The following is a 9,665-nucleotide window of genomic DNA, read 5'->3' as shown; positions in this document are numbered from 1 at the left end:
GAGCACCAGGGCCCCTCAGGAGAAAGCCCTTTTTACAACGAAAGGCTCTTCGTAGTTTGGGGCCCATTTCCCTCTGTTGTCTTTCAGAGCTTGGGAGACTTTCTTCAACACCAAGTCCCCTTCGCTAAACCGACGCGTACGTACCTTCCTCTCAAAAGTGTTCTTCACTCGTTTATGATATAAATGCCCATGACTCATGGCGGCCAAACGCTTGCCTTCTATGAGATTAAGCTGATCGAAACGTGCTTGGGCCCATTCTGATTCCTTTAATCTGGATTCTGCCAAGATTCTTATTGACGGGACTTCTACCTCAAACGGTAGCACAACCTCCATTCCATATACCAATGAGAACGGTGTTGCCCCGGTTGACGTGCGCACTGAGGTTCGGTAACCGTGTAACGCGAATGGGAGCATCTCGTGCCAATCTTTGTATGACACGGTCATCTTTTGGATAATCTTCTTGATATTCTTATTGGCTGCCTCTACGGCTCTGTTCATCTTTGGTTGGTAGGGCGTCGAATTATGATGTTGGATCTTAAACTCCTCACACATTTCTCCCATCATCTTGTTATTCTGGTTGGTGTCGTTGTCCGTGATAATCTTCCTCGGCAAACCATATCGGCAGATGATTTCCCTCTTAATGAACCTGACCACCACACTCCTGGTGATGCTAGCGTACGACGCGGCTTCGACCCACTTAGTGAAGTAATCGATTGCCACTAGGATGAAACGATGTCCATTTGCAGCTTTGGGCTCTATGGCCCCAATCACATCTATCCCCCACATGGAAAACTGCCACGGTGCAGCCAAGACATTCAGAGGTAATGGCGGAGCGTTGACATTGTCTGCGAATGTCTGGCATTTATGACACTTCCTCACATGGAGACAGCAATCGCTCTCCATGGTGAGCCAATAGTAACCTGCCCTTAAGATCTTTCTAGCCATGGCATGCCCATTAGCGTGCGTACCAAAAGAGCCCTCATGGACCTCCACCAGCATGTTTTCTGCTTCTTTAGCATTCATGCAGCGTAGCAGAACCATGTCATGGTTTCTCTTGTATAGTATGCTTCCACTCAAGAAGAAGCTGACCGCCAATCTCCTCAATGTCCTTTTGTCCTTGTCGGAAGCCTCCGGTGGGTACTCATTGCTTTCAACGTACCGCTTGATATCGAAATACCAAGGCTTACCGTCTCGTTCCTCTTCCACCTGACAACAATGTGCGGGTCTGCCACGACACCAGAACTCAATGTACAGTAGGTCCCCGTGTGGTGTTAGCTAGAACATGGATGCTAAAGTGGAAAGCGCATCTACCATTTGATTTTCTTCTTGGGGAACGTGATGGAAGGAGATCTCATCAAAGGAAACAACCAATTCCTTGATATAGGCTTGGTAGGGTATCAGCTTGGGGTCTCTAGTTTCCCATTTCCCTCCTAGCTGATGAATCACCAGCGCTGAGTCCCCGTATACCTTGAGTAGCTTGACATTGGAGTCAATTGTTGCCTGGACGGCTAGGGCGCACACTTCATACTCAGCCATGTTGTTGGTACAGTCGAACCCCAGCTTGGCTGTGAAAGGTATACATTGATTATCCGGAGAGACCAATACTGCCCTAACGCCATGGCCTAGAATGTTTGACGCTCCATCAAACCACACGATCCATTTGTCCCGATCCTCGTCTAGCTTTTCCTCAAACAAGGCCATGATGTCCTCATCCGGGAACTCGGGATGCATGGGTTGATAGTCGTTGAGAGGCTGCTGAGCCAAATAATCTGCCAAGGCGCTTCCTTTTATCGCCTTTTGGGTGGCGTAGACTATATCGAACTCGGATAGCAAAACCTGCCACCGGGCAATCTGCCTTGTGAGAGCAGGCTTCTCAAAGATGTACTTAACCGGGTCCATCTTGGACATCAACCAGGTGGTATGGCTCAGCATGTATTGTCTTAGACTGTGGGACACCCAGACTAAAGCACAACACGTTCTTTCGAGCAGGGAGTAGTTCATCTCACAGGTCGTGAACTTCTTACTCAAGTAGTAGACAGCGCGTTCTCTCTTCTCGGACTCGTCATGTTGCCCTAGCATACATCCCATCGACTCGTCCAAAATCGTCATATACAAGATGAGAGGCCTTCCGGGTACCGACGGCATATGCACGGGAGGGTTCATGAGACACTATTTGATCCTTCCAAACGCCTCCTGACAATCCTCGTTCCAGCGGACGGATTGGTTTTTGCGTAAGAGTTTGAACAACGGTTCACAGATAGCGGTGAGCTGTGATATGAATCTGGCAATGTAGTTCAAACGCCCCAGGAAACCTCGAACCTGCCTCTCGGTACGCAGTTCTGGCATCTCAAGGATGGCTTTCACCTTTTCGGGGTCCACCTCTATCATTTTCTGGCTTACGATGAAACCTAGCAATTTCCCAGACTTGACCCCGAAGGTGCACTTAGCGGGGTTTAACCTCAATTGATATTTCCTAAGCCTTTCGAACAACTTCCACAAGTTGACAAGGTGTTCCTCCTCGGTCTTAGACTTGGCAATTATGTCGTCCACATAGACCTCAATTTCTTGGTGCATCATATCGTGAAACAAAGCCACCATAGCCCATTGATAAGTTGCTCCGGCGTTATTGAGTCCAAAGGACATCACCTTATAACAGAACGTCCCCCATAGGGTGACGAAGGTAGTCTTTTCCATATCCTCCGACGCCATTTTTATCTGATTGTAACCGGAGAACCCATCCATGAAGGAAAACAAAGCGAAATTGGTTGTATTATCCACGAGGATATCGATGTGCGGCAGAGGAAAATTGTCCTTGGGACTGGCTCGGTTTAGGTCCCGATAATCTATACACATTTGCAACTTCCCATCCTTCTTAGGGACTGGTACAATGTTGGCAACCCCTTCTGGGTATCGAGCGACAGCCAAAAAACCAGCGTCAAATTGTTTCTTTACCTCTTCTTTTATTTTCAAGGATGTCTCGGGTTTCATCCTCCTCAGCTTTTGTTTTACCGGGGAACACTCAGGATTTAGAGGTAATTTGTGTTGTACGATGTCAGAACTCAAGCTGGGCATATCTTGGTACGACCAGGCAAAGATGTCTTGGTAGATTTTTAGCAGGGCCATCAATTCTTCACGGATGGGTGCGGTCATACCCATGCCTATCTTTACTTCCTTTTTCCCACTGCCGGTTCCTAAGTCTATTAGTTCCGTCTCTTCTTGATGAGGCCCCATCTCTTGGTCCCCATGGACAACTATCTTCTCCAACTCCGGGCGAAGTCCCACGTCCTCGTCCTCTTCACTCTCCGTCTGACTCGCTTCTTGCTTAAAATCGATGGTCGGGTTCCAAGTATTAGTACCTTCGAGGGACTCGTCGTCGGATCTGGTGTTTTAAGCGTAAAGAAATAAACATGCAAATGAATGAGAATGGGTAGAGGCGCATGAACAAATGAAGAAAGATCTTTATATTATAAATTCGGGAACAAAAGACATAATGCCTTAACAAAAAGAAACTCTAAAGCCTAGGCCCAACCGTAGAGTTTAAAAGCCACAAAAGGTTACATTATGCTTGTTGCGTAAATGTCCGGGCGCTCCTCCACTCGCCAATTTCCTAGTCGGAAACCAGGAGGGCATGTTCATACCAAATCTGACCCACTCGGAGAGTCATCCTCGCATATCGCAATGACTTGGCCTTCGCGTCCTAGACCCGCACTTATAAAGCTCCTATTGATGTGGCAGGGCGGACCCCCTTCAACTTTTCGTCCCAATTACGAACATTGGCTTCCGCTCTTCCTTCCTGCGACACTTTTCCTTATGTCTGCTTGCGTGGGTTTATAGCCTAATCCAAACTTCCCACGGTTTCCTCTGGTGCTTATCAGGCTGGTTCTGCCGCCGTTGTTCTTGCCTAAACCCATTCCAGGCTCGTAACCATTCCCCAACATCACCCGGGCCACCATCATTGACGTATCAGACAGACAAGGTAGCCCAAAGAAGGAATCTACAGAGGCAATGCTTACTACCTCAAAAGATTGGAAGGCTGTTTCTAATGACTCCTCCGCAGCTTCCACATATGACATAGAGGACGGGCAACTTACCAAGATGTCTTCCTCTCCCGACACAATAACCAAATGCCCCTCTACTACGAATTTCAGTTTTTGGTGGAGTGTAGAGGGAACGACTCCCACCGAGTGGATCCACGGGCGTCCCAAAAGACAGTTGTAAGCCGGGTTAATATCCATTACTTGGAAGGTAACCTGATAGGTATGGGGGCCTATCTGTACAGGGAGGTCGATCTCTCCCCTCACCTCTCAGCGGCTGTCGTCGAAGGCACGGACCACCATGGAACTTGGCTTTAGATGGGAAGCGTTAAACGACAATTTTTCCAACGTGCTTTTGGGCATTACGTTTAAACTGGAACCGTTATCGATGAGTACCATGGCCACGACGTGGTCCAGGCATTTGACTGACACATGCAAAGCCCTGTTATGCCCTCTCCCCTCGGCAGGGATTTCTTCTTCAACAAAGGCGAGATAGTTGTTGGCGGTGATGTTATTGACGAGTCCTCCAAAGCCTTCTACAGAGATATCTTGGGCTACATGAGCTTCGTTCAAGACCTTTACTAGCAAAGCCCGATGTGGCTCAGAGCTCATGAGCAGTTCCAAAAGAGAGACCATTGTCGGGGTTTTGTTGAGCTGTTCAATGACCTTGAACTCGATTTTCTTAATAATGCGGAGGAACTCGCCTGCCTCCTCTTGCGATACTTCTTTCTTGCCACAGCCATCCTTTTTCTCCGAAAGACCTTTTACTGGAACATCCTCGTTCGAAGTGGGGATCATTTTGTCATCCTGTCCTTCCGTTATTTTTTTCTTCCCTTTAACGTTTGCGGGTTGTGTCGACAGGTCAGGGGGTGCAAACACACGACCACTGTGGGTCACGCCGCTCAGCCCCGTGATATTGGTTACCTTGGCTGACAACGAGCTGATGTCGGTGGCCTCTTCCTTCCTTTCGCCTGGAGGCGCATACCTCCACGAAACTGCGTGGTTGTTTCAGTATGGAAACGGAACAGGTTTAACTACCGAGGGGTATCGAGGTGTTTGGGAAGCTGCGTCTCTGGTGAAATATACCACCAAAGGCTTAGGCCTTCCAAAACTTCTCTCATCTACGGACTGCATACATATATGCTGCTCTTCACTCCCCTCATCCTCGACTTCCAGCCGGCCTTGATCTATCATCTATTGCAACAGGTCCTCCACTGCTAAACATGCGTCCATGTTATGTAGCTCGCCGGGATGCATCAAGAAGGAATCCTCTCTGTGCCCACCGTGGGGAATTACGCCCCCCTTTTGTAGGGCCTCGTAGATAAACCTCCTGGGGGTCGTCACGTTCTTCAAAGACTTGGACCTGCGCGGCCTACCCAACTCGACGATATTAACTGCTCCCCCTCCATGATTGGCGAGTGGGTTTGTTTTCACGTTGGGCCGATCCTCTTGAAACGTTAGCCATCCGGCGTCTATCAAATGTTGGACCTTGTATTTAAGGGCCAGACATTTTTCGGTGGAGTGGCCCGGGGTTTTCCCATGGTATGCGCAGGTTGCGTCAGGGTTATACCACTTTGGGAAAGGAGGCTGGTAGATCTTCCCGGGAGATATCACAGCCATCTGGTTGGCGATGAAGGATGGCAAGAGGTCTTCGCACGTCATTGGGATCGGGGTGAATTCTAGAGTTGGCCTCGGGGGAAAGTTCCTTATCGCATTGGAACCGGCGCCAAAGTGGGCGTCGCCGGCCGGGCGACTCGGGGTTGGAACCGGAGCTTGGGGGGCCTCCCTCTGGATGGGCGCGGACATTCTAGGTTGTACGGGTGCTGAATTGGAAGAGTCCCCGGCGCGAGCTGAGAAGCTCAGGTGATGTTGCTCGTACTGATGGGTACCGTGAGAGGTCTGCGATGGTTTGATCCACGTGGGCGCTGAAGTGACGATATGTGTATCTCCTTCCTTCCTTTTTGCCCCAGTTGCTCTGATCCTCCTATCGTTGGTACTGGTGGAGGGGACGTAATCGAACTTCCCTCTCTTCAAACCTACTTCGATTCTTTCCCCGGCGAATACCAAGTCCACGAAGCTGGAGGGCATGTAGCCCACTAACTTCTCATAGTAAAAGACCAGCAAGGTGTCTACCATCATGGTAATCATTTCCCTTTCGACCATGGGAGGGGCCACTTGTGCTGCCAGGTCCCTCCACCACTGAGCGTACTCTTTAAAGGTCTCACTTTAATTTTTAACCATGTTCTGCAGTTGAGTGTGATCGGGAGCCATATCGGAATTGTACTGATATTGCCTAAGGAAGGCAGTAATCAGATCCTTCCAAGTGCGGATGCGGGAAGCTTCCAGATTAGTGTACCAAATGACTGCGGCTCCAGCCAAGCTATCTTGGAAAAAGTGCATTAATAACTTTTCATCCCTAGAATGCGCCCCCATCTTGCGACAATACATCTTGAGATGGTTCTTAGGACAAGTCGTCCCCTTGTACTTGTCGAAATCAGGTACCTTGAATTTTGGGGGGAAGACGACGTCCGGTACCAAGCAAAGATCTGCCATGTCCGCGAATGGATAGTCACCAAAGCCTTCAACAACTCTCAATCTCTCTTCGATGAGATCGAGTTTCCTTCTTTCTTCCGCTGCCGGGGGTGGTCCTTCTGTGGACAAGAATATTGGTTGTGCTGGGAGGTTGGGCTGAGGCAGTATGTTGGGTGTCGGCCCCTCGACAGGAACCAGGGGGTAGAAATAGACGTCTCCTTGGGCATGCTCTCTATGATCCTCGTGAACCTCGTCCGACTGTCAAGGAGGCTCCCCTTCAAGGACGGGGGAAGGGACATGACCTGCGTCATCACGCATGACTGGTGGCGTGCAATTAGGTGGTAATCCATAAGGGTAAGCCACCCGGTTGTATCCCAAATGGGGGTTGCTGATGTGCCCCAGTGTGCTTTTTTCTCATCCTACCGCGTTTGGGAGAGGATGGTGCGCAGTAGCTGGGAGAGTTGGGTCTTCTTCGGCAGCCGAACTAACAACGGCAGCAATGGCCACGTTATTCTCCATGAGTTTTCTCATTCCTAACATGGCATCCATCATGGAAGCCATTTGCTCTTTCAAAGCCGACATGTCGGCTTTCATCTGTTCCTGTATCTCCTCTTGGTCACCCATTGTCCTAGATTTGGATCTGGTGCGATAGGGATGCCTTGGGGCGCGTTTAGTTATGGCGTTTTTCCTAAAAAACCAAACGTGAGGAGTAGGTAAAGAAAAATGAATGCATGCTAGAGATAAAATGTGGGAGTGATTTGATTCGCACTGATCTTTGGAGTAAAAATGCGGGATAAACTCATTTTATTCAGAAAGTTATAACTAGTCAAGATCTGAGTGACAATACAAACATCCTAGCGGTTTCTAATTATATGGGCCATTAAATCTATCATATGCTGACAATAGCTTAGAAGTCCATGGATCTCCTCGGGGGAGGAGTAGGTGTCCGCCATTGCTTTGGCCTTGGCTAGCAATCAGGAAAGTTCTTGACTCCCGTTGAAAGTAAGAGCAAATCGGTCCATCCACATTGTTGCCTCTTGATGTAACGAATCGATCACCCTTCCTCTAGCCTCTTTTTTAGAGTACACTCGGGCATACTCGTCCACCACTTTGTGCTCGTGGGTCGTGGATAGATTTAATTATTCTTGGTACTTGCTGATGATGGCTAACATGTTGGTCTTTGTCTCTCATAAACGCTGAGACAAGCTTCTCTTGGACCTTGAGCAAGCAGCTAACTCCTCTTTCAAGACCATGCTATGTGCTCGTGACTGGTCTCTCTCTTCCCTTCGAAGCTTGAGCTCATTGTTGCTTCCCCACAAAGCTCCACGGAACTTGTCTCGGCCATGCTCTTCCTTGCGAGCCCTCTTGGTTTCTCGTTCAAGGGCTCTTGCGGTAGCTGCATTTTCTTCTCATAACCCAGCACACTCTTTCCGAACGTTTGTAGCGACTAACTTGAATTTTTCTTTGGCAAGTCTTGTTTTTCCTAGTTCTGTTTTTAGAGCTCGTACTTCTTCATCCTCTTTCGGAGCTTTGAAGTTCTCCTCATCGATAATTTTCAACTTGGAGAGTCAATCTAACCCTCGTTTATGAACTTTCAGCCATTCATGATAACCACCGATGATGCCATTATGGATGCCCCTCAGTTCTTTATCTTTCCTTAACGGGCTTTCCCACGCCTTATGGACTCTTTGTATAATCTTGAAACTTTGCGCGCTGAAATCTCTCATAACGAAAGGTGAGAGGCTCTCTTCTGACGGTGCTCCCCTCATGGGGTACCCTAACTGTCTTATAGCAAGCGCGGAATTGTAGTTAATACAACCTCTCGTCCCTATCAACGGGATGTTTGGGTAGTCCCCACATGAGAAGAGGACTCCCTCCTTTCCTTCCTTCCATCGAGGAAACCAGCTGATTGTTCTGCCTCCTATCCCAGCCAAGTGTTGGTCCCAATCTACTCTTCTATTTTCGACATACGCGTGATGGCTTCGGAGCGGACATGGGTGCCTTATGTCATGTTGGAATAGGTGCGAAACCAACCATACACAAAGAGTGGGCAAGAAGCAGATGATCCGTGCGCTACTCTTCTCGCACCTTCGGACAAATGTATCAAATAAGTCCGCCAAGATAGCTACCACCGGGCTCTCTTTGCTATGGTGATATGCAAGAAAAGCATCAATTGCGACTAGGTCCACCAAACCGTCCATGTTTGGAAAGAGGACAACCCCAAAGATTAGCAATGCTAATACGTCCATAAACAGGGCCCACTCCTCTTGATTCGCCATATCCCTTGCCTTGCCTTCTAAGTACTTCCGTGGTAGGCCCACTACGCTGTTTCGAGTTTGCTTTACACGATCCAACTCTCTTGCCGAATCTCTGACCACAACTGCAATCTTGCTCAAGGAGGGAAGAAACCCGGAGGAAAGATACGGTTTTCTTCCTCCAAGAGGACATCCTAGAATCTCCTCAAATTCTTCAACAGTCGGTACTAATTGGAAGTCCCCAAATGTGAAGCATCTCAAAGGCTGGTCATAGTATTGGGTGAGTGATACAACGACTTCCGTGAATATCTCCGCTATGGTCAAATCTAAAATCTTTCCGTACGCCTTGCAGAAGGCTTGCATTTGGAGAGGTCCCACCAACCGCCCCAACTCCTTAAGGTTGGTGACATCTAGGCCCTTAATCTTGACTTGATAGAATCTTTTTCCGGTTTGATTTATTCCCATGTTTTACTAAAGTGAAACAAAACCCAGTGCGAATCAAAACTCCGACATATGTATTTAAGAAGGCGTTGGTGGAATGGATGAATGCATGAAGAAATGCAATTTTATGAATATGGGAGCCCGGGAAATTGTCCCCTTCTTAGATACAACGTTTAGGCAGGAATGGCGCCCGACGAATGTATTTAAGAAGGCGACACGGACCCTCCGTTGGTTTGCCAAAGTGAGGGGATCAAGACGAAACCCGTGCATGATAAGGCACAACATGGGAATGTACATAGTACGACAATGTCCACAAACAAATATAATCAAATGGGTACACGACATTTGACTACATGCATGGCAGTGTGAAAAATGACACCCAGCGTGTTTGCTTCGTGCCCCT

Source organism: Glycine soja, unplaced genomic scaffold (genome assembly GCF_004193775.1).
Source record: "Glycine soja cultivar W05 unplaced genomic scaffold, ASM419377v2 tig00104178_1_pilon_502608_766094, whole genome shotgun sequence".
Lineage (NCBI taxonomy): Eukaryota > Viridiplantae > Streptophyta > Magnoliopsida > Fabales > Fabaceae > Glycine > Glycine soja.
Note: the sequence above shows the minus strand (reverse complement) of the source record.